General features: G+C 38.7%; 1 protein-coding gene across 1 annotated transcript in view; it reads right to left on the bottom strand.

Annotated features, from left to right (window-relative positions):
• The window catches only part of CenB1A (Centaurin beta 1A), an 806,494-nt gene that overhangs the window by 445,035 nt on the left and 335,690 nt on the right, over positions 1-25,769 (bottom strand). The gene's annotated exons all lie outside the window — the stretch shown is intronic.

Below are 25,769 nucleotides of genomic sequence, written 5' to 3'. Positions count from 1 at the left end.
TCACATGTTCATCGAACATTTCTTTTGACATGAATATGTCTTTAAATTCAGTCCGGTGTAGAGGGACTCTCCGAAAACTTTAGCGACCAAAAAAATGGCGGCGTGTGGTTTGGGCAGAGTAACTTTGGATTGCGAAGAGATAGGACATTGAAATTGGTGTCGATTTGTAGAGAATAACAGAATCTACAATATTATTTAGCAATAATACCTGGGATACTATGACACAGTACAAAGGGACTGGATGCAAAAAAATTATTTTGATATCGTACACTGAGATTTCAGAAAAAATGTGATACTGTTGCATATAAAAGACTGTTATACAAATTGAAGCAGTGTGGCAGTAAAGGTAAGTTACTACAATGAATAAAGGGATGGTTGAGTGGGATAAGAGAGAGAGAGAGAGGGTTGTTATCAATGGGTACTACTCTTCTCAGACTAATGTTATTGGAAGAATCTCTCAGGGTTCAGAGTTGGGCCCTTTGTTGTTTTTTATATTAATGATATTGGTGAAAGCATATTGGACCTAATGTCTAAGTTTTCAGATAGTACAGATTGGCAGGGTAGTTAATGATAGTATTCCAGGTATAATACTGCAAAAAAGAACTACGAAAATTAGGCATATGGTTTAAGAAGTGACAATCCAAGTTTAATACTGATGTGCTTTTATACTTGGGGTAGTAAAGAATAAAGAATGACGTGGGGATAATCGTGCAGGCTGACTGGATAGCTCATGGTGGTTTGTCAATGATATAAAGGAATTTTAGCAATAAGGAAAAAGGGCAATGGTTAGGACACACCTTGAGTGCTGCATACATATCTAGAAGACTCATTTTAGGAGAGACATCAATCTGTTGGATTAGGTGGAAAGAAGAGTAACAAGATTATCAAGGGGAATAAAAGAATGATGTTACGACAAAAAGCTTCGGGTCTACAAACTGAAACGTCCGGGTACCTGGAACGAGATTTTATGAGATATTAAAGGCTTTGATTAGATTCAGTACACTGAATGCTGATGAAATTCTTCCTTTTGCTGACACAACACTGATCAAAAAAGCATAAATTCAAATTGAGGAAGGATGATTGCAAGAGAAATGTACCTTCAGCCAGTGGGTGGTTTATTGTGGGAACAAACTCAATCTGATGTTGAGAGCAGTATGAATAAATTCAAGGAAGAATTAGATATACTTCTAGAATGGATTGACAGGTGATATGAGAAGTATTAGTATGTGTTTTTATATTGGCTGATGTTGCACAATCTGGCTCTCTCTGCATCATTTTTTACTATTAATACTAATTGTGGAAACTTTCATCTGGAGTAGTGAAAGTGGGTAGTTTTAATAAATTTAAGGAAGAGTAAATCAAATTATTAGAGGGATGGCCAGATCTCGTGGGAAGTGTGGGGGTTTTTCTTTTTTTTTTTTGCTTATGATGCATTAACATTAGCAGAGGCATATGATACAAGAAAGCAAGCTTATGCAGCATCAGCCAAGAAATAAAAACAAAAACCACTCCCATTTCACTCCTCTGTTCGTTCGAAGTACCTGTCCAGCTGAGCCTTAAATTTATTTAGGCTATCAACTTCCACGACAAGGGATGGAAGTCTGTTCCACCAACCAACTACCCCTGGCTAAAGGCAAATTTGCGCACATCTATCCTACATCTGTTTTTCCTCAATTTGAATTTATGCCCTCACAGGTGATTATTCTGAGCAAGAGGAAGAATCCCATCGGCATTGAGCATGATGAAACCATTCAAGGCTTTATACACCTATATCGGATCACCTTGCTGGTGCCTAGTCTCCAGACACTGTAATTTGCAAAACTTAAGCATTCTTCATAAGAGCAACCCTTTGTTCCATCTTGTTCCAACTAATCTTGTTCCCTTTGTTCCAACTAATCTTGTTGCCCTTCTCTGTACTCGATCCAGTAGCTCTACAACCTTCTTGAAATGAGGCCTTCAGATTTGTATACAGTATTCAAGGTGTAGCCTGACCATTGCTTTATACAAGGGAATAATCACCTCCTTATCCCTGCTAGAAAAATCCCTGTATATCATTGACAAGACACCATGAGCTATTCTTGCAGCCCATCTGCACTGCTCACAGAGCTTCATATCTGCCTGCACAATTACCCCCAGGTCCTTTTCATTCTCTACCACTGTCAGTGTAGTACCACAGAGTTGATACATTGCCCTGGGGTTACTGTTTCCCATATTTAGCACTTTACATTTGTCAAGGTTAAACTTCATTTGCCACTTCTCAGCCCATCTGCTCAACCTTTCCAGATCCTGTTGCAGCAGCATAGCATCAGTAGTATGCTTAACAACCCTGCTAACCTTTGTATCGTCTGCAAACTTGGACATTTAGCTTGATATACCATCATCAATATCATTTAAAAATACAGAAAACAATATTGGACCCAACACTGAAACCTGAGAGACTCCACTAATAACATTAGTCCACGAAACAGTGTCCATTGTTTACCACTCTCTGTCTTCTCCCATTCAACCATCCCTTTATCCATAGCAGCAATTTGTCTCCAATGCCACACTGCTCCAATTTGTGCAGCAGTGTTCCATGTGCAACAGTATCAAAAGCCTTTCTAAGATCCAAATATATAATATCAATGTTATTCCCTGCATCCAGTTCTTCTGTGACTGCATCATAGTATCCAATCAAATTGATCAGGCAAGACTTTCCCTTAACAAAACCATGCTGTGTCCGAACTATAACTGAAGTCTTGTCAAGATGATCCTGCAGTGCTTCTTTAACTAGTGCCTCCAGTAATTTTCCTGGAACAGAAGTTAAACTCACAGGTCTATAATTACTTGTGTCAACCTTTGATCCTCCTTTGTAAATTGGGGTCACATTTCCACATCTGCAGTCTATGGGTACCTGCCCTGAATCCAAAGAAGTTGTCATAATTATGGCTAAGGGTTTGCTTACTTCCCTTGCTGCCTCCTTTAATATAGCTGGATATATCCCATCCACCCCGGGTGCCTTTTTTATGTTTATCCTCAACAATTTTCTCCTCCACTTTCCTCTCAGTTACTACAAAATCATCTACCTCACTGCCAGAGTTAACTTAACCTCTGGTATTCCCCTTCCTGAATAACTACTCATGTGTGAATGTAGATGCAATATACTCGTTTAGTTTGTTAGCCACTTGAGTAGGATCTTCAACTGTTGAATCATCAATATCCAGTGGACCAATCTAATTCATCCCTTTCCTTCTAGAGTTTACATAGGTAAAGAACTCTTTTCTGTTTTTCCCTGTATCCTTTGCTAAGGATTTCTCGTAATCTGCCTTTGCCTGCCTAATCTCCTATGTGACTTGGTTACAGATCAGCTTATATCTATCATAGGCTTCCATGTCACCCATTAATTTATATGTATCCCATGCATTTTTCTTGTCTGCCATATGTCTCATTAGTTCATCTGACATCTGTTTAGGTCTAAACCTTGAAATATTAGTATTAGTATTAGTAATGGCCGCATGGTGCAAGAAAGCCTATGGCTTATGCTGCACCAGCCAAAAAAAAAAATCTGAACAAAACAATGATAAAAACAAAAAAAAAATAAATAAATAAAATAAATAACTAAATAATAATAATTAATAAATAAAAAAAAATAAAATAAAAAATAAATAAAAAGGAAATTAAACCTATCATCCTATGCGCTTCCCTTACCCGAAAGTACTATCCAGATGACCTTTGAATTTCCCCAAACTGTGGGCCTCTACCACCCATGAAGGCAACTTATTCCAGTAATTTATAACTCGCTGGCTAAAATAAAACTTCCTGCAGTCCAATCTAAACATTTCCCCCCGTAACTTGAATTTATGTCCCCTAGTTCTAGCATCATTTATAATCTTGAAAATTTTGTCCTCATTCATTTTACTGATGCCTCTCAGAGCCTTAAACACCTCAATAAAATCTCCTCTAAGGTCTCTAGTTTCCAAACTCTGCAACCCACATATTCGAAGTCTTTCTTCATAAGGACGCCCTTTTGCCGATCTCACCAGGCGAGTTACCCTTCTTTGCACCCTTTCAAGAAGCTCGATGTCTTTCTTTAGGTGCGGTCTCCATACTTGAACACAGTATTCCATTATATATTTTTTAGTTGGTATGTAAAACCTAGAAGCTTCCAAGATAAGTTCTTTGAATGCTTCCCATTTTGAATTTGCTGTTGGTAACACCATCAGTTGGTCCCACTGTATAGAATTTAAATACGTCTCAGACCATCGTAGTCGCCTTTACGAAAGCAAAAACCCTTCCATTTACCCCTGATGGTAGTTACCTCTTTGATTAAATCCCACTTCAGCACACTGTGATCACTGCCACCTAGTAGTTCCTTTATCTGCAAATTCTTAATGCATGAAGAATCACTACTGATAATCAGATCAAGAGTATTACTCCCTGTAGTTGCCCCCCAAACATGCTGATGTAGAAAACAATCATCCAATAAATCAACAAAAGCCTTGCTAACATGTGAGTAACCAACCCACAAATTCCAGTCAATATCTGGGAAATTAAAATTCCCCCATTATAAGACTCTGATTTACTTATTATACTCATCACAGTAAGTAGGCCTATAGCACACTCCTACTCTCAATTTTGATCTCCCAATGCTTATGTCATACCAAACTGACTCGACACTGCACTGTCCAGTGATGTCGACTGGCTTCACTTCCTTGGATTTTATGTGTTTCTTAACTAATAGCATAACCCCTCCTCCTTTCCTATTCTGTCTATCCTTTCTGTAGACGTTGTATACTCCCCAAATTCCAGTTCTGCATTCCTTATATCTGTGTGACACCACGTCTCTGATATCCCAACAATATCTGCGTTTGATGTTTTGAGCAATACCTCAAATCCATCAAATTTATTTACCAAACTGCTAGCACTGGTGTACACGCAAGTATACATGCACCTGTTCCTATTCTTAGCTACTCTAACACAACCCATGTGTTTACTTGTACCGCAATGACTCCCAGCAGTCTCTGAAATATCCTGCACCTTGTTTTCCAGGCTGCTGCTCATTCCAATAGAAGCAGTGCAAGAATCACTTTCACTTCTGCCAGTGGCTATTGTTAATCTATTAGTCCTTGTATCCCCCCAAGCTAGCAGTTTTCCGACCCACCTAACAATGCCTCAATAGCATCAGCAAATATTCTTGCACCCTTTCTATTTAAGTGTATCCCATCCCTGTAGAAGCAGTCTCTCCTGTTAACAAGTACAAGTAAAGTAACATGTATAAGCTTGCATCATTTGCCACTACTAATATTAGCTAAAAAACCCAAATTTATTTAGTGCAGGAATAACAGAAGCTACTCCCCAACTTGAGATCTACGTTTAAAAACTAAACCTTTGATACATTTTATTCTGACTTAATTAAATTCCTCACATACTAACAAAATGCTGGAAAAAAGTTGCGAGTTAGGGTTAAATTTGAAAGTGTCTGCAATTCTGCCCAGACACGATAGGAGGGAGTATATGATGATTGCTTTGTCAATCAATTCGCACAGGAGAGACTGTGCAAGGCTCACAGGGGTAGAATTTTTTTCAGCGTGGTCTGTGCTTGTTAACAGGAGAGACTTCTTCTACATGGATGGGATACACTTAAATAGAAAGGGTGCAAGAGTATTTGCTGTGCCATTGAGGCAGTGTTAGGTGGTTTGGAAAACTACTAGATTGCGGGTGGGGGCGTATTCACAGACTAAAAGATTAACGGTAACCTCACGAAGAGGCAAAAGTGATTCATGCACTTATTCTATTGTAATGAGCAGCAGCCTAGAGAGCAAGTTGCTGGGGACTTCAAGAGCTGCTGGGAGTCATCATGGTACACGTAAATACATGGGCTCTGTTAGGGTAACTAGGAGTAAGAATAAGTGCATGTATATTTGAATGTATCCTAATGCTAGAAGTATGGTAAATAAAATTGATGAATTCGAAGTGCTAATCATGACATCAAATGTAGATATTGTTGGGATATCAGAGACATGGCGTCACACAGATATAAGCAGTGCAGTATTGGAATTTGGGGAGTACAATGTGTACAGAAAGGAAGGGTAGGAAGGGTTATACTGTTAGTTAAGAAACACATTAAATCTAAGAAAGGACATCCAGTTGACACGGTTGGACAGTGCATGTTCAGTCTGTTTGGAAAAAGAACAGACTGAACTTTTTTTTTGTCTGGGAAAGGGAAAATGAGAGTAGGAAGGATATGTTATAGGCATAATGACTCTGATTAATACAATGAACAGTTGTGCAGAGAAATAGAATGGGCCAGTAAAATCAGAATATCTTGTAGTAGGGGATTTTAACTTTCCAGATACTGACTGGAACTTGTAGGTTGGTCACCCGCACGCCAGCAAGACTTTTGTAGATTTATTGGAGGATTGTTTTCTACAGCAACGTGCTCGATGGGCAACCAGAGGGAGCAATACCACTGATCTGATTATCAGCAGTGATTATTCATGCATTAAGAATTTGCAGATAAAGGAAACACTAGGCAACAGTGATCTCAGTGTACTGATGTGGGATTTATTTAAAGATGTAACTACCATCAAGGGTAAAGGAAAGGGCTTTTTTTTTTCGCAAAGGTAACTCTACAGTGGTCTCAGACAGTTTTTAAATTCTATACAGTGGGATAAACTGATGATGTTACCAATGGTGAATTGTAAATGGGAAGCCTTCAGGGACTTAGACACGGAGGCTACTACGTTTTTCATACTAACTAAGAAATACTGTTTAAGGTTCAGGCCTAAATGGATGTCGGATGAATTAATGAGGCTCGTGGCAGAGAAGAAAGATGCATGGGATGCATATAAATTATCAGGAGACACAGAAGCCTACAGCAGATATAAGTTAGTTTGTGATCAAGTTACAAAGGAGGTTAGGCAAGCAAAGGCAGATTACAAGAAATCTTTGGCAAAGGGTGAAAAGAAAACCAGCAAAGAGTCCTTTACTTATGTAAACTCTAGAAGATAGGGGATGAATCAGATTGGTCCACTTCATATACATGCTTCAACTACTGATGATCCTGCTCAAGTAACTGATAAACTGAATGAGTATTTTGCATCTACATTCACACATGGGAAGTTATTGAAGGAGGGGAATGCCAGAGGTTCATCAAACTCTAAAAGGAAGCTAAGTGTTTTGTAATAACTCAGAGCAAAGTGGAGGAGAAATTGTTGAAATTAAACATAAAAAAGGCACCTGGGAAAGATGGAATCTATTCAGTTATAAAGAAGAGGGCAGCAAGGGAAGTAAGCAAACCCTTAGCCATAATTATGAGAGCATCCTTAGAGTCATGGGAGGTCTCCATGGACTGGATATGTGCAAATGTGTCCCCAATTCATAAAGATGGTTCAAAAGGTGACACAAATATTTATAGACCTGTTGGTTTAACTTCTGTACCAGGGAAAATAATGGAGTCACTGGTTAAAGAGGTGATACAAGATCACCTAGACAAGACAGCAGTAACAGCTCAGACACAGCATGGGTTTTGTTAAGGGGAAGTCTTGTCTGACCAATTTGATTGGATACTACGATGTGATCACAAAGGAACTGGATGCAAAAAATAATTTTTATATCATATACTTGGATTTCAGAAAAGCTTTTGATACTGTTGCACATGGAAAACTGCTGTATAAATTGGAGTGGTATGGCATTAAGGACAAATTACTGCAATGGATAAAGGGATGGTTGAGTGGGAGATGGCAGAGAGTGGTAATAAATGGACACTGCTCTGCGTGGAATAAAGATATTAGCGGAGTCCCCCCAGGTTTCGGTGCTGGACCAATTGTTGTTTTGTGTATTTATCAATGATATCGATGAAGGTATATCAGGCATAATGTCCAAGTTTGGAGATGATAAAGGTTGGCAGGGTTGTTAATGACTGAGAATGGGCTGAGAAGTGGTAACTGAAGTTTAACATTGGCAAATGCAAAGTACTCCATATGGGTAGCAGTAACCAAGAGAAACGTACGAACTGTGTAGTACTACACTCAGGGAGGTGGATGATGAAAAAGATCTGGGGGTAATTGTGCAGTCAGTTATGAGGTTCTCTGAGCAATGCAGATGGGCTGCCAGAGCAGCTCATGGAGTTTTGCAATGATATATAGGAATTTTGCTAGCAGAGAGAAGGTGATTGATTTGATTTGGTAGTTGTTGGCGCATCGGCTTCTGTGGCCATATTGCACCTCCGAAGGTTTTTGCAGTACTTTGATCCAAGCCCGAGGCGGGAATCGAACCCGCGACCTTTGGGTTGCCGGGCAGGTACTTTACCCACTCGGCTAGCCCGGTCGGCTGCAGAGAGAAGGAGGTGATTATCTCTTTGTATAAGGCAATGGTCAAGCCACACCTTGAATACTGTATACAGGTCTGAAGGCCTCATTTTAGGAAGGATGTTGATTTGCTAGAATGAGTAGAGAAGGGCAACAAGATTGGTGAGAGGAACAAAGGGGTGCGCTTAAGAAGAAAGGCATAAGTTCTGCAAGTTGCAGCATCTGGAAACTAGGCACCTGCGAGATGATCTGATCGAGGTGTATAAGGCCTTGAATGGTTTCAGTAGGCTCACAGCTGACGGGATACTTCCGCTTGCTCAGATTAAGACCCTGAGGGGGGGCATAGATTCAAATTGAGGAAAGACAGTTGTAGAACAGATGTGCAGAAGTTTGCCTTCAGCCAGCGGGTAGTTGATTTCTGGAACAGATTTCCATCTATCATTGTGAAAGTTGATAGCTTACATAAATTCAAGGCTGAACTAGAGAAACATTTGGAGTGACCGGATGGGTGAAATGGGAAGGTATTTTTTAATTTTTTTTGGTTGATGCTGTATAAGCTTGGTTTTTTGCATCATATGCCTCAACTAATGCTAATACTAAAAGAAACTGTCTAACCTTCCTCGAATGTAAACAAGTTTCATTGTTTGTATCCTATGAGAAATTATTATTCAATACGTCAAACAACTGTTTAAAAAGATATTATCCAGAATCAATAGTTGTATTATTCATGTTGTATTTGTTTGTAAAAAGCATATTTTCCTTATATGTTCCACAAAAAAAAAAAGAAATTTAGTTTCATTTTCACGATCATAACCCTGTTCACACTGGCTATGATTATTGAGTAGGCGCATCCATAGTCAGATGGGCAGGAGCAGCACTGCGTCGCACACATGCTTCTTGATTAGCCTGGGGTTCGAGCCCATGATCACCAAATATGGAAGATGTGGAAAGATCAGGGAATGAGCACCGCATATCCCCGGAGCAATATGACCTTAGTTGCTAATGCTCCTAAAAACCAAATAACAACAACATGATTATTCAGTATTTAGATAAACTGTTTCATGAAGGTACTACTGAACAGTGAAAAGAAGAAGGGGAAGAAAGATAGATTAGACACAAGATATGAAGTGAAGGATCTTCACTAATTGCAAGAGATGTTATTTCATGTGTTGTTGTTGTTGTGAAGGTTAGGTGATGCATAAGTTGCTTTGGCTATAATGTGCCTATTCATTTATTGTATAAATACATAAGAAATTCTAGTAATGTCAAAAAAGGCTGAGATCAGAAATGATTAAAAACTCCAATTTGCTTCAGAAAGTTGAAAAATTCAGGAATATTTGCATTGCCACCAATGACATTTTCCATTCAATAGAGTTATTGGTTTCCAACGGTTATCCAATGATAGCAGGGTTGTATTTCTGTCTTGTTTATAGTATGGGCATTCAATGAGAATGTGTTTAACATCCAGTTTATAGTACAATGTGGAGTTACACTGGTGGATCACCTCCTGTGAATAAATGAAGGTGAGTCAAATGGGTGTGTCCTATTCTTGATGTTGAAAGAACTATTTCTTCTTATCTTGCTGTATTGACACTGGAATGCCAAATTTTTTGATCCTGTTTAAATTGAAAAAGTTTATTATTTGTTTGAGAGTTCCAGAGTGCTGTCCATTCTGTTAGGCATGCAATGTGAATGATTTGCAGATAGTCTGATGCTGGAACAGGGATATTGTTTAAATCTAAGGTAGTTGAATCTTTTGCAGCTTTATCAGCCAGTTCATTACAGGAAATTCCGGAATGTGCCACGGAATCCAACAGATGATGACCAGTCGGTGGCGTTCTTCAATCTGTAGTAATAATCTTCTAATTTCATTTAGAACAGGGTGAACTTTATCTGTGGAGTTACACAATGTCATAATTGAGCTGAGGGAATTAATGTAAATAAAAATTTTAATGAAGAGTCAGAACAGAGATTTTCTAAGGCTTGTTTAATTGCATATAATTCTGCTGAGAAAATACCGAATTCAGGGGGAAAGGATGATGAAATAGTGGTCTTTAGCAAAACTGCAGCTGCTCCAACATTTGAATTAGATTTAAAGGCATCTGTATAAATTGGGGAAAAATCATGAGTGTGAATGCCATGAAGTTGTTTGACATTTGATGCTTGTAGAATATTCTTTCCCCACTGGCAGTCACAAGTCGGTAGAGGAGCAAGGATCTATGGTGGTTGAGCGCAAGTTACTACTTGTTGTACAGAAGGAATGGACATATTCCAAACCTGAATCAGTTCAAGAAGGCAATGACCAGCTGGTTTTACTATGCTAGATTTATTTCTGTAGAGGGTTTTCTAATGGTGGATTGAATAGGTATGACTTAATTGGATGTGAGCACAACTTTGTATTTTGACAGCATACTTCAGTAGTAGTGTTTTCCTACGTAAAGTTAGCAGGGGCTCATGAGCGTCAATGTAGAAGCTATGTTCTGAAAGCCCCAAGTGCAATCCTCAAGGCACTGTGCTGAACTGGATCAAGCCAGAGCAAAGCACCTGCTCTTGCAGAATCATAGACAGAAGTGCCATAATCAAGACGAGATCTGATTAATATAACTGAAGCAGGGAGGTACGATCTGCACCCCATGTTAGGGAGGACAAAGTTCTGAGTATATTTAACTTCTTTTACAGGAAGTTTGTACATTTTTAATATGGTCTAAGAAATTTAATTTGTTGTCAAGAATTAATCCTAGAAATCTGATGTTAGTAGTGATTGAAATAGACACATTGGAAATTTGAAGTTCAGGATGCAGATGAAGTTTTTGCTGTCTACAAAAATGGATTGCAACTGTTTTATGTTGAAAGAAATGATAGCCATTAAGGCTGGCCCACTGTTGTATTTTATTAAGTGATATATGAAGCTGTCATTCAATAGATATGATGTTTTGTGAATAGCAGGAGATGGAAAGTTCATCTGCATAAAGTTAAGTCTCAGCGGTATTTGGAAGCTGTTTAGTGTTGGAATCAATTCTAAGAGTGGCACCCAGTCCTGATCCTTGTGGAACACCTTCTTCCTGAATAAAAGTTTCAGAGGGGGCATGTTGGTATCGCACTTGGAACAATCTAGAAGGTAGAAAATTCTGAACAAATTTGGGAAGGTTGCCCCATAGACTGAGAGATTAAAGATCACTAAGTATGCCATGCCACCTTGTGGTGTCAAATGCCTTCTCTATATTTATTGAAACCATTATCAGATGTTCATGTTTAATGAAGGCATTTCAAATGGAAAATTCAGCCTTGGCCATGACATCCAAGCATGACATATTTTTTTCAAAAGCCGTTGACTATGACTCATTAGATATTCTGATTCAAAGATCCAGATGAGTCCTGTGGACAATTTTTTCAAGGATTTTGCTGAGGCAGCTTGAGCATATTAGTCTATACCAATGTTGTTGGATGGATCTTTTCCATTCTTTGGGAATGCCAAAACAACAGGTCTTTGAGATCTTTTAAACAGTAAGTATGGTTTGGCTGTAAGTAGATTGAAACTAGTTTTATTGTGATATGGAAAGTTATGCAAACAGCAACAGCTTCTATTTCAGTTTGAAGTGGAGTATGTTTAGTTGGGATCTTTGAATTTATTAGGATTGCCACCCCATCATGGGCAGCATTAGCTGTATCACGAGCTCTTAAATAAAGGCAATAGTTCTTTATTGAAGGAGAAATTTGCAAGGTTAAGTAAGTTTCCTGAAGACAAAGGGCAACTGGAGAGTATCGGTTAATTAGATCATGATGTCACCTGTGAAGCAATGAAAGCCTCTGCAGTTCCATTGTAAAATACAAAGTATTATTTGTGTTTAATTGATGGAACTGTATCTGTAATTCTGAGAACAATGTATTTTCATGCTACCATCTATAGTAAATTGTCTGCAATTATTTGGGGACACTGACAGCAGAAGTACAAGAAGAGTCCACACAAATTGTACTTATCTGTCATTTCAAATAAGACATTATTTGAAACAATCTTGGAATACACATATATTACTCACTTCATCAGCCAAACAAACACTCACCCACTCACTGATTGAGCAATACTCACTTCAGTGGTCTCAACCACAGTGGTAGATGACTTTCATCAACCGGCGAAATACCACCACTTTGCTTATTGGAGGCTTGAAGTGGTGAAACCCACGTTTAGTCTCTAGTGCAAAGTTTCCGGCATCCCCCTCCCCCCATACGTCTCCTTCAACCCATGCACGGTACTAAGTACTATAGGTTTTGATACCTTTCGTGTTTGGGGTTTTCATAAAAAAAAAAAAAAAAAAGATACAACCAATAAAGTGAGCAGTTCCTAATGAGTATAAGTCAAGAAAAACCAAAATGGAATTGTTGTTGCTGTAATTGACGATATTTAGTAGTAGGGCCTGCTAGGCCATATTGTGCCTGTTCATGAATTTCTTATGACTGAAAATTGTATATTGTATCTTTCAGAGATGGTTATATAACTTTGTTCATGTCAAGTATTGAAATAGTTCTTCAAAATTTGTATTTTTGATAAGTATGTGTAATAAAGTTAAAGGCTCCTGCAAATTGGACAGAGAATAGAAATTGAATTTTCGGATAGTTCCGTACTGAGGGCATTCTATTAGAATATATGTTTAATTGTTAGCTGTGTCTGACAGATGAGACATTGAGGAGGATTCTCTCCCATAAGCAAGACTGGAATTGTTTAACAGAACATCTAAAGCAACTTTTAACTTTCTTAACCAAAGGGAGGTACTTATTTCTCACTTGAGAGGTGAGGATTGAAAAGTGGGACCCAACACCACTTTTACAAATAAAATAAACTGTCAAAAATCCAAATGTCAAATATCTAGTTTATGAGACATTTATCCATCAACCTCCTTGTCCATCGTTTGCCATTTAATCCAATTTAATTGTGGCACAAATTTGCATATCTGTAATATTTATAAATATTTAAATACTATTATTTAAATGTGCATCATATCAGTTTTATATTATCAGTATTACAAAAGTGGCTGATAGGGGACTCGTGCAGCCTCAGTGCTGTTATGCATGTCTCACCAATCAGTAGTCCCATAATAGCAAGTATTATTTTTGCCACTGATATTCTTTTCTTCTTCATCAAAAGGAGTGTTTCCATTTACAATGAGTGGAGTGTTTCCTCAGCCTACAAGTTATTTTTTGGTAGGAATTTGTCTTGGTTAGTTAAACCTCAGGCTGTCATACTCCAGTACTCCATCCATCCATGTCCTCCGTTCCTTCTTCTTGGAGGTATCCATTCCAGGAGAGCCTTTGGATATCTGGTTTCTTGCATCCGTTTTACACATCCATACCATGTTAAACACTTTTAGCATTAGTAGAGGCATTTGTTATGATGAACCGAAGGTGAAAAATGAAGAGGAATATAAACACTGATAAGCAAAAAACTGAGTATACTAAGTTATACAAAGCCATTAGAAAGAGTCTCAGAGAGGACATAAGAAGATTTAACACAAGAAAAATAGAACAAGCATTAAGGGAAAACAAAGAATTTAAATCAGCAGCCATGAGCAGTAACACAGAAAGACAAATGACACTGAAACTGAAGAATAGCGATAGTGTACTTATAAACAGCAGAGAAGGCATAATTCAAATAGCAGAAGACTACTATAGAGAATTATACAAGGAGCGAGGGAATGATGCCAGCAGTAGGGAAGATGGATTGCAAATTAGCAACACACACACAACATACCCAATATTCTTCCTGATAAGGTAGAACATGCATTGAAGAAAGTGAAGAATCAGAAAGCCCCAGGGGAAGATGAAGTTACTGTAGAGTTGTTAAAATTGGGAGGAAGAGACATAACATAAAAATTGGTAAGCTCTTCACAAAGTGCATTAGAAAAGGTGTGATGCTTAAGCAGTGGAATAATGCAATCATAGTTTTGCTGCATAAGAAAGGAGATAAATCAGAAATTGGAAATTATAGACCAATTAGTTTATTATCCCACATCTGCAAGTTGTTCACAAGGGTCATTATTAACAGATTAAAAAGAATACTTGATGAGAATCAACCGAAAGAGCAAGCTGGCTTTAGGACAGGATTATCAACTATGGATCACCTTCACATAATATCACAGCTAATGGAGAAAGCAAATGAATATAAAACACCATTATGCCTGACATTTGTGGATTATGAAAAGGCATTTGACTCCATACAGCATAAGGCAATGTTTTGGGCACTAGAGAGACAAGGCATAGATACCCCACATATTATGATTTTGAAAAAAATAAATGAGAATGCTACCTCCTTTATTAGACTAGACAAAGACAGTAGGAAATTTAAAATCGAGAAAGGAGTTAGACAAGGGGACACAATATCTCCGAAGCTGTTTACTGCTGCTCTTGAGGAAGCTTTCAGAAGATTAGACTGGTTGCAGAAAGGAGTCAATGTGAACGGAGAGTACCTAAACCATTTACGATTTGCAGATGACATTGTGGTCATAAGCCACAATCCCAAAGAATTAGAGGAAAATCTTAATCAGTTATGCATAGTTAATAAGAATTTTGGACTAAAGATGAATATGGCTAAAGCAAAAGTAATGATGAGCAAGTATGCCACAGAAAGGGAAATAAAGATTGAAGGAGCAGTAATTGAAAAGGCACGACATATGACAGCACAACAAAACAAATGGCTCTCAGTCCCCAGCAGCTTTCACTCTCCCTCTTACGGCAGCGAGAGGATCAGAGTGGAAGCAGAAGGTGCTAAGAATCTCTGGGTACGACCAGGCTGCCATGCACGGAAACAGAACTTGGCCTGTTATAATGTAAGCTCGCTAATCGGTGAAGACAGGATATTAGAGCTGGAAAAAAGAATTAGAAAATGTGAATTGGAATATCATCGGTTTGGCTGAAACAAGAAGAAGAAATGAATCACTTATAAGTTTATCAAGTGGAAATCTGTTGTAGACCAATGGAAACGGTGAAAAGAGTGAAGGTGGAGTTGGGTTTCTGGTTCATAAAGATTTTAAAAACAATATTTGGAATTCAAAAGTACATCACCAAGGGTGCAAAGACTAATACTCAAGATTTCTAAGAGTTACAAGCTAAAGATTAGAATGATTTATGCACCAACATCGAGCCATGATGATGATGAATAGGTTGAAGAAATGTACACTGAAATTGAGTTTTCTAGATGAGCAGAAAACCCATTACACTATTATTATGGGGGACTTCAATGCTGAGGTTGGAAAAAGACAAAACAGCGCGGAAAAGGGAACTATAGAAAATTTTGCAATTGGTGAAAGTCTTGTGGAATTTGCAGAATCTCAAGGACTGTCAGTAATGAACACTTTTTTGAAGAAAAGGGTGAGCAGAAAGTGGACATGGAAGAGTCCAAATGGATTAACTACTAATGAAATCGACTTCATCCTCACTAACAGAAAATATATATTGTGAATGATGTTAACGTCCTGAATAAGGTAAATGTTGGTAGTGATCACAGAATGGTAAGATGTACACTTGATATAGATGTAGAAAAGTAAAAAACTGACTCGAGTAAATAATACAAAGGTCTTTGAGATAACAGAAGAGGAGAAAAAGCAGTATGAACTGGAACTTAAGAACAAGTTTGAGTTTCTGAAGACTGTTCAGGACCAAAATATCGACGAGGAATATTACAACTTTCTGAAAGTGATAAAGCCCAAGAAACCTATAGGGAAAAAGAAACCAAAGAAGAAAAAATTAGTCAAGAAACACTTGTCATGATAAACCGAAGACGACAAATGAAGAGCAAGAAATACAGTGACAGGGAGAAAATTGAGTATACTGAGTTATGCAAAGCCATTAGAAAGAGACTCAGAGAGGACATAAGAAGATTTAACACAAGAAACGTAGAACAAGCATTAAGGGAAAACAAAGGATTTAAATCAGCAGTCATGAGCAGTAATACAGAAAGACAAATGATACTGTAACTGAAGAATACTATAGAGAATTATACAAGAAGCAGGGGAATGATGCCAGCAGTGGGGAAGATGGATTGCAAAGTAGCAACACATATGACATACCCGATATTTTCCTGATGAGGTAGAACATGCATTGAAGAAAATGAAGAATCAGAAAGCCCTGGGGAAGATGAAGTTACTGTACAGTAGTTAAAATTGGGAAGAAGAGACATAACACAAAAACTGCCAAGGCTCTTCACAAAGTGCATTAGAAAAAGTGTGAAGGCTAAGCAGTGGAATAATGCAATCATAGTTTTGCTGCATAAGAAAGGAGATAAATCAGAAATTGGAAATTATAGACAAGTAGCTTGTTATCCCACATCTACAAGTTGTTCACAAGGGTCATTACTAACAGATTAGAAAGAATACTTGATGAGAATCAACCGAAAGAGCAAGCTGACTTTAGGACAAGATTCTCAACTGTGGATCACCTTCACGTAATATCACAGCTAATGGAGAAAGCAAATGAATATAAAACACCATTATGCCTGGCATTTGTGGATTATGAAAAGGCATTTGACTCCATACAGCATAAGGCACTGTTTCGGCCACTGGAAAGACAAGGCATAGAAAACCTGGAAGACAAAGGCAGAGATGGATAGATGAAATTCATGAGTTTGTGGGTAGTAAATGGATGGCCAGTGCTCGAAAAAGAAGGAACTTAAAAGTTACTGGAGAAGCCTTCATCCTGCAGTGGATTGAAAATGGCTGACAATGATGATGCAAGAAAGCAAACTTATGCAGCATCAGCCAAAAAAAAAAAAAAAAAAAAGACCCTCCCATTTCATCCCTCCATTCGTTCCAAATGCCTGTCGAGCTCAGCCTTAAATTTATTTAGGCTATTAGCTTCCACAACAAAAGATGGAAGACTCTTCCACCAATCAACTACCCACTGGCTAAAGGCAAATTTCCGCACATCTATTCTACAACTATCTTTCCTCAATTTGAAACTGTGCCCCCTCAGGTTCTTAGTCTGAGCAAGATGAAGAATTCCATCAGCATTCAGCTTGCTCAACCCATTCAAGGCTTTATACACCTCAATCAGATCGCCTCGCAGGTGCCTACTCTCCAGGTGCTGCAATTTGCAGAACTTAAGCCTTTAGCATTAGCATTAGTAGAGGCATTTGATGAAAGAAAACAAGCTTATGCAGCATCAGCCAAAAAAAAAAAAAAAAAAAAAAACCCACTTCCACTTCACCCCTCTGTTCGTTCAAAATACCAGTCCAGCTGAGCCTTAAATTATTTAGGCTAACAACCTCCACCACAAGGGATGGAAGTCTGTTCCACCAACCAACCACCCGCTGGCTAAAGGAAAATTTCCGCACATCTATCCTACATCTGTCTTTCCTCAATTTGAATTTATGCCCTCTCAGGTGATTTTTCTGAGCTAGAGGAAGAATCCCATCAGCATTGAGCATGCTTAAACCATTCAAGGCTTTATACACCTCTATCAGATCACCTCTCTGGTGCCTAGTCTCCAGACACTGTAATTTGCAAAACTTAAGCCTTTCTTCGTAAGAGCACCCCCTTTGTTCCATTTCACTAATCTTGTTGCCCTTCTCTGTACTCATTCCAGCAGCTCTACATCCTTCTTGAAATGAGGCCTCCAGACCTGTATACAGTACTACTCTAGGTGTGGCCTGACCATTTCCTTATACAATGGAATAATCACCTCCTTATCCCTGCTAGAAAAATTACTGTATTTCATTGACAATACTCCATGAGCTACTCTTGCAGCCCATCTGCACTGCTCAGAGAACTTCATATCTGCCTGCACAACCACCACCAAGTCCCTTTCATTCTCTACCACTGCCAGTGTAGTACCACAGAGTTGATACGTTGCTCTGGGGTTGCTGTTTCCCATGTGTAGTACTTTACATTTGTCAATGTTAAACTTCATTTACCACCTTTCAGCCCATCTGCTCAACCTTTCCAGATCCTGTTGCAGCAGCATAGTGTCAGTAGTGTCCTTGACAACCCTGCCAACCTTTGTATCATCTGCAAACTTGGACATTAAGCTTGATATACCATCATCAATATCATTTATAAATACAGAAAACAATAATGGACCCAACACTGAGCCCTGAGGGACTCCACTAATAACATTAGTCCACGATGAGCAGTGTCCATTGATTACCACTCTCTGTCTTCTCCCCCTCAACCACCCCTTTATCCATAGCAGCAATTTGCCTCCAATGTCACACTGCTCCAATTTGTGTAGCAGTCTTCCATGTGCAACAGTATCAAAAGCCTTTCTAAGATCCAAGTATATAATATCAAAGTTATTCCCTGCATCCAGTTCTTTTGTGACTGCATCATATATCCAATCAAGTTGGTCAGGCAAGACTTCCCCTTAACAAAACCATGCTATGTCTGGGCTATAACTGAAGTCTTGTCTAAATGATCCTGCAGTGCTTCTTTAACCAGTGCCTCCATTAATTTTCCTGGAACAGAAGTTAAGCTCACAGGTCTATAATTACTTGTGTCAGCCTTTGATCCTCCTTTGTGAATTGGGGTCACATTTGCACATCTCCAGTCCATGGGTACCTCCCCTGAGTCCAAGGAAGCTCTCATAATTATGGCTAAGGGTTTGCTTACTTCCTTTGCTGCCTCCTTTAATATAACTGGATAGATCCCATCCATCCCGGGTGCCTTTCTTGTGTTTATCTACAACAGTTTCTCCTCCACTTTACTCCCAGTGATTTCAAGATTCTGTAGCTTACTGCTAGACTTGAATACACCTCTGGCATTCCCCTTGCTGAATAACTCCTCATGTGTGAATGTCGATGCAAAATATTCATTTAGTTTGTTAGCTACCTGCGCAGGATCATCACCAGTTGACCCATCAATATCAAGTGGACCAATCTGATTCATCCCCTTCCGTCTAGAGTTTACATAAGTAAAGAACTCTTTGCTGTTTTTCTTTGCATCCCTTGCCAAGGATTTCTCGTAATCTGCCTTCGCCTGCCTATCCTCCTTTGTAACTTGGTTGCATATCAACTTGTATCTATCATAGGCTTCTGTGTCATGTGTTAATTTGTAAGTATCCCATGCATTTTTCTTCTCTGCCATATGCCTCATTAGTTCATCTGACATCCATTTTGGCCTAAACCTTGAACAATATTTCTTAGTTGGTATGTAAAGCCTAGTAGCTTCCAAGATAAGTTCTTTGAATGCTTCCCATTTTGAATTTGCTGTTGGTAACATCATCAGTTGGTCCCACTGTATAGAATTTAAATACTGTCTCAGTCCATCGTAGTCGCCTTTACGGAAGGAATAACCCTTCCCTTTACCCCTAATGGTAGTTACCTCTTTGAGTAAATCCCACTTCAGCACACTGTGATCACTGCCACCTAGTGGTTCATTTATCTGCAGATTCTTAATGCATGAAGAATCACTGCTGATAATCAAATCAAGAGTATTACTCCCTCTAGTTGCCTCCCGAACATGCTGATGTAGAAAACAATCATCCAATAAATCCACAAAAGCCCTGCTAGTGTGTGAGTAACCAGCCCCCAAATTCCAGTCAATATCTGGGAAATTAAAATCTCCCATTATAAGACTCTCTGATTTTCTGGCCCACTCTATTTCCCCGTACAATTTCTTATTATACTCATCAGAGTCATTAGGCCTATAGCACACTCCTACTCTCAATTTTGATCTCCCAATGCTTATGTCACACCAAACTGACTCAACACTGCACTCTCCGGCAATGTCGACTGGCTTCACTTCCTTGGTTTTTATGTGTTTCTTAACTAATAGCATAACCCCTCCCCCCTTCCTATCCTGTCTATCCTTTCTGTAGACGTACTCCCCAAATTGCAGTTCTGCATCCCTTATATCTGTGTGACACCATGTCTCTGATATCCCAACAATATCTGCCTTTGATGTTTTGAGCAATACCTCAAATTCATCAAATTTATTTACTAAACTCCTAGCATTGGTGTACACGCAAGTATACCTGCACCTGTTTCTATTCTTAGCTACCCTAACACAACCCATGTGTTTACTTGTACCACAATGGCTCCCAGCAGTCTCTGAAATACCATGCATCTTGTTTTTCAGGCTTCTGCTCATTCTAACAGAAGCAGTGCAAGAATCTCTTTCACCTCTGCCAGTGGCTACTGTCAATCTATTGGTCTTTGTCTCCCCCCAAGCTAGCAGTTTTCCGACCCACCTAACACTGCCTCGATAGCATCAGCAAACATTCTTTCACCCTTTCTATTTAAGTGTATCCCATCCCTGTAGAAGCAATCTCTCCTGTTAACAAGTACAGTCCAGGCTGAAAAAAATTCTACCCCTTGAGCCTTGCACAATCTTTCCAGGGCCGAATTGATCGACAAGGCTCTCATCATATACTCCCTCCTATCGTGTCTGGGCAGAATTGCAGACACTTTCAAATTCACACTAATTCTCGGCTTTTGTTCAACAGTGACCTGTACTTGTTAAGTAATTCTGCCGGTCTCCTACTCTTAATATTATTAGTGCCAACGTGTACAACTATATCACCTTTTGTGCCCTTAAAAGATGATATTCGCTCTACAACGTCATCAACCTTTGCCCCTGGCAGACATACCCTGGTCCTGTTCCACCTATCTTTTTTACAAAGCATGTTCTCCGTTTCCCTGACAATAGAGTCACCAACAACTACTAGTTCCTTCAGGACCAGCACATTCTGCCTTGGGGGTTGTCTCTGTGTCACACGATGCCCAAGTGCAAGCTCTGGCGTTGATGTGGGCAGCTGAGAGCTTGATGGGCCCCTCAATTTAGTTTCTTCGAGGGCATCCACCCTGTCCTTCAAGCTCTCATATAGGCCCACAAGAACGCCGAGTTGTTGCCTGATATCGATACACTCCTTGCATTGCGCACACACAAAGACATCCCCCTTGGCAGTATCATGTCCCGTACCCGATTGCTCTGCAAACATCAAGCAAACAGTGCATTTTATAAGGCTGTGAGTCAGAGGACAACTGCCCCCCTCAGTTCTGCTCTGAGCCACAGCACTTCCATTAGCTTGAGCCTTTTGCTTTGCTGCTCTGGTCTGAGTCATGATTCTATTAATTTATTAATTAATTATAATTAATTATGTTATGTTATTAATTATGTTAAATATAATTAATTATATTACGTTTGTAATCTAAGTCGTTATATGTATTTATTTAAAAATACAATTTAACTTTTTTTTTTTTTTTTGATTTGGTAGTTGTTGGCGCATCGGCTTCTGTGGCCATATTGCACCTCCCAAGGTTTTTGCAGTACTTTGATCCAAGCCCGAGGCGGGAATCGAACCCGCGACCTTTGGGTTGCCGGGCAGGTACTTTACCCACTCGGCTAGCCCGGTCGGCACACTTTAACTGCTAACGAAGTTCAACTAACGCTATCTAGTACGGTATATAACTATCGTATCACAAAGGCGGGAAAATTACGAACGGTAGCGGAGTTGAAACACGTGGAAACCTTTACCGATACTTTTATGCAATTACAAGGCCAAGTAAAGAATAAATACACCAAATTAATCAGAAAATCACAAAATAATGTTATACTACTAAATTTAAATCAAAAGTTTTAGAAAAACAATAATTTCAAATCAATAAATAAGAAAAATCCACTTAGCGGCTTTGGACACGACCGTCTCCAATTTTCTGACTTTCTCGATAAGAGCATCGCTTTGTTCCCCTCACCAATCGTATTGCCCTTCTTTGTACTCGTTCTAACAACTCTACATCCTTTCTAAACTGAGACCTGCAGACCTGTACACAGTACTCTAGGTGTGGCCTGACAAGGCCGCACCTAGAGTACTGTGTTAAGGGAAAACAAGTGTTATACAAGGCAATCCCGTTGCCTTGTATAACGGGATTATCACCTCCCTGTCCCTGCTAGCAAAATTCTTATATATCATTGACAAGACTCCATGACCTACCCTGGCAGCCTGTCTGCACTGCTCAGCAAACTTCATATTTGGCTGCACAATTAGCCTCAGGTCTTTTTCACTTTCCACTTCCCTGAGTGTAGTACCACCCAGTTGGTATGTTTCTCTTCGGTTATTGCTATCTATATGCAGTACTTTGCATTTGTCAATGTTAAACTCCAGTTGCCACTTCTCAGCCCATTTTCCCAGCTTATCTAGATCCAGTTGGAGTAGCATACTGTCATTACTGTCGCTAAAAACTCTGCCAAGCTTTGTATCATCTGCAAACTTGGACATTAAACCTGATATACCTTCATCAATGTCATTGATAAATATACAAAACAACAATGGGCCCAACACCGAACCCTGGGGAACTCCACTAATATCATTTATCCAAGAAGAGCAGTGTCCACTGATTACCACTCTCTGTTGTCTCTCACTCAACCATCCCTTTATCCATTGTAGCAACTTATCCTTAATACCATTCTGCTCCAATTTGTACAGTAGTCTTCCCAGTGTCAAAAGTTTTCCTGAAATCCAAATATATGATATCAAAATTATTTTTGGCATTCAGTTCCTTTGTGACCACATCATGGTATGCAATCAAATTGTACAGATAAGACCTCCCTTTGATAAACCCATGCTGTGACTTAACTATTACTGCAGTTTTGTCTAGATGATCCTGCAATGCTTCTTTAACCAGTGATTCCATTATTTTCCGTAGAAACAAGTTAAACTTACAAGTCTGTAGTGAGCATAAGCCTCGGGCTTCCTTGCCATATGGCTAATAATAATAATAACAATAATTGGTGGTACATTTGCACACCTCCAGTCCATGGAAACCTCCCCCATTAATTTACCTGGAACAGAAGTTAAACTAACAGGTCTATAATTACTTGTGTCAGCCTTTGATCCTCCTTTGTGAATTGGGGATATATTTGCACATCTCCAGTCCGTGGGAATCTCCCCTGATTCCAAGGAAGCTCTCATAATTATGGCTAAGGGTTTGCTTACTTCCTTTGCTGCCTCCTTTAATATAACTGGATAGATCCCGTCCACCCCAGGTGCCTTCCTTATGTTTAACTTCAACAATTTCTCCTCACTCAGTTATTACAAAATCACTTAGCTCCCTGTTAGCGTTTTGGTAAACTTCTGGCACTCCCCTCATTGAATAACTCCTCATGTGTGAATGTAGATGCAAAATACTCATTCAGTTTATCAGCTACCTGAGCATGATCATCAATAGTCAAACCCATCTATATTAAGTGATATCCAATCTTATTCATTCCTCTCCTTCTAGAGTTTACATAAATAAAGAACTCCTTGCTGTTTTTCTCTGCATCCTTTGCCAAAGATTTCTCATAATCTGCCTTTGGCTGCCTAACCTCCTTTGTGACTTGATTATACCTGCCATAGGCTTCCGTTTCGCCCGATACTTTATATGCGTCCCATACATTCTTCTTCTCCTCTGCCACTAGTCTCATTAATTCATCTGACATCCGTTTAGGGCTAAACCTTTAACAGTATTTCTTAGTTGGAATGAAAAGCCTAGTAGCCTCCAAAATTAAGTCCCCGAAGGCTTCCCATTTAGAATTGTTGATCAGTTGATCCCACTGTACAGAATTTAAAAACTGTCTGAGACCTCTGTAGTCACCTTTACGAAAGCAAAAGCCCTTCCCTTTAGACTTTATGGTAGTTACATCTTTAAATAACTTCTGGTTATTTAAAGTTGTTATTTAAATAACTTTAAATAACAACTTTAAATAACTTTAAATCACATCAACACATTGTGATCACTGTCACCCAGTTGTTCCTTTATCTGCAGATTCTTAATGCATGAAGAATCACTACTGATAATCAGATAAGGAGTATTACTCCCTCTGGTTGCCTCTTGAACATGTTGCTGTAGAAAACAGTCATCCAATAAATTCATAAAAGTCTTGCTAGTGTGCAAAAGTCTTTCTAGTTTTCTTCGATAGTATCAATGATATTCTTTTTCACTTCCATTTTCTCTCTTGTCTTCATTCCGTTTTCTGTCTCTTCTAGAAGTTCTTGCTGAGTGTCTCCAAAAATCCATTTCTTATCCACTTCATATTCGTTTATTTACTATAATATCTACCAGCAATCTCAAAACATGCAGTTATGGTAATATAATATACAGAAATTGATGTTATCCATCAACTTCCTTGTCCATCATTTTCTATTTAACACCATTATTTCTTTACTCATCACCGGTTCTCATACACATCTCGTGTCACCCATATTGCCATGTATGTCCATAGTTTAAAGAAACTACGACACTGAATTTTCAAGATTAAGTTATATTTATACTATTTTGTATATCACTTCCTATTTCTCTGCAGCAGCAGCAGCAGCAGTCTACCAGAAACACTCCTATTGAGCGATTTTCAAAATAAATAAATAAAGCATTCAGCACCAGTGTTGTTCTTTAGAGCTGATTTTATGCTTTATTTATGTATTTTTCTATTTTTTTCAACAAACTCGGAGTGGAAGCCAAGAGTAATCCCCACTCTTTTATTACTGCTGATTCTGTAGCTGGAAAATGAACAGCTGATACTGGGCATGGGAATACTGCCCCACAACAGTAAGAACTGCAGCTGACAAACAAAAATAACCAGTGCCTGGCAAAATTAAATGCGTAAGAAGCAGAAAAAACTGTGCATACCCTGAATGCATTAAAGATGTATTATGTGAAAACATCTTTGACGAAAATCAGAACTGTTTCAAAAATCGAACAATGCTAGAACCAAAGTCATGAATGATGTAAAGTTTTATTCTCATACCCGCTACTTAGCCTACCGAATCTACATTAGTGAAATTAACACCATACTTCAGTCCAAAATATTTAGTATGAATGATGTAATATGTTTTGCACATGCCTGCTACTACTGAGTCAACGTTTGGAAGAGCTTAGCAAAATCTTAGTCATTAGTCTAATTATCCATTTAATTTTACCCATTTGTTGAATAGTACGATTGCAACAATACAAGTATTTGTATTGTTGCAATTCGCATTTACATTACATTATATTGTTAGGTGCTGCTACAGATGTTTTCACATCAATAATTCTCTGAGCAGTGAAAGGGACTGAAGCAACACTGCTATAGTCTTTGCATTCAATGATGATGAAGTCAAATGCAGAGCATTGTCAAGGGTATTAAGCAAGACAAACTAAAAAAATAAAAGATGGAGGTAGCAATGAGTGTGTAAGTACAACAAAGACTTTCAAGATTGTGTAAAAGACAAAAATATATATATATATCAAGCGTTGGATTTAGTAGTGCCTTCGACAAGCAATACTGCTCCATCTAACAATGATATAACCGAAGTGAGTATTAATTATTTACAACGGAACATTTCTCCAATTGCAAAGCAGATGAATTTAAATGATCAAGTTCCTTTATTTTAACCGACTAATATTTACATAAAAACGCGCATCGAGAGTTTGAAAGGATATTTATGAAAAATAATTTCTGTTCTGTATGCTACATTTATGATTTCATATATGGTTTGAAAACAACACAAAGGAAACCAGATGCTAAAGATGTATAATTGATA

The sequence above is a fragment of the Mastigoproctus giganteus genome, chromosome 10 (assembly GCF_048544385.1).
Source record: "Mastigoproctus giganteus isolate SK-2022 chromosome 10, ASM4854438v1, whole genome shotgun sequence".
NCBI classification, from domain to species: domain Eukaryota; kingdom Metazoa; phylum Arthropoda; class Arachnida; order Uropygi; family Thelyphonidae; genus Mastigoproctus; species Mastigoproctus giganteus.
Note: the sequence above shows the minus strand (reverse complement) of the source record. Positions and strands in the feature narration are given on the sequence as shown.